This window comes from Callospermophilus lateralis, unplaced genomic scaffold (assembly GCF_048772815.1).
Source record: "Callospermophilus lateralis isolate mCalLat2 unplaced genomic scaffold, mCalLat2.hap1 Scaffold_83, whole genome shotgun sequence".
Taxonomy (NCBI): domain Eukaryota; kingdom Metazoa; phylum Chordata; class Mammalia; order Rodentia; family Sciuridae; genus Callospermophilus; species Callospermophilus lateralis.
Window position 1 is genome coordinate 131765 of NW_027516368.1, and position 1096 is coordinate 132860.

The window sequence follows — 1096 nt, forward strand, 5'->3', positions numbered from 1 at the left end:
GCACCGCGCCGCCTCACGCAGCCTCGCGCTGGCACTTCCTCCCGCGCCCGGGCGGGGCCAGGCGTGAGTGACAGCCGCGCGGGCCAATGAGGAGAGCGCGCGCCGCCGCTGCCGCCAGCGCAGTTCCCTGACGCGGGCCCAGGCGCCCGCCGTTGCGGCTGCGGGCGGCGACGGCTGCACCATGGGCCGGCTGCTGCGGGCCGCTGCTGCTGCTGTTGGCCGCGGGTGAGTGCGGGCGCGGGCGGCGGGGCGGGACGGCGACGCGGGCCGCCAACAAAGGCGGCGCGCGGGCGGCGGGGCCGAGGCCGCGCGTGTCCCCCCCGGCCGCCCTCCCCGCGCCGGGGACAGGGCGTGGGCGGCCACGGCGACCCCCCCCCCAGCGCGGCGGCTGCGGTGGCCGGCGCGGGGTGGGCGTGCGGTGACACGCGCCGGTGTCCCGGGGTCCGCGCCCCTCCGGCGACAGTGGCGCGGGCCGGTGGCCGGGCCGCGGGAACCTGGGTCCCCCCCCCCCCCAGCGCCGCCCGCCCGGGAGGTGACAGGTGCGCGTGTCAAGGCTGAGGGGCGTGTGTGCGCGTGCACGGGCGGCGGGAGCGCGGGGCGACATTCACGCCGGGACGCGGGGGGCCACTCGCGAGGGTCCCCGGGGCGGGCGTGGGGGGGCTGCAGGCCCCACGAGCGCCGTCCTCCAGCCCACGGGCAGGGGTGACACTGACATGACCACGGCGGGGGTCCCCATCCACAGCCTCCCTGGGCACGACGGGGTGGGCGGGTGACAGCGGGGCGGGACACCACGGATGCACGGTGTGAGGAAGGGACGCCCGGGCGCTGGCAGCTGGCGGGGGCCAGCGGTTCAGCAAGGGACAGGAGCCGGTCCGCAGAGCTGGGTCACATCAGGACGTGTCTGAAAGGCCACGTGGTCAGCCCCAGAGGGGGGGACCTTCCTTGCTCTGCGGCCAGGCGAAGGTGCTGGCAGGGGGTGTGCACGGTGGCAGGGCTCCCTCAATGGCCCCGGGGGCCTTCCTTCCAGTGGGCACTGCCGCCTGTGACCCCCAGCGGCTCTGGAGGCTGAGGCAGGAGGATCACCAGGTGGAGGCCA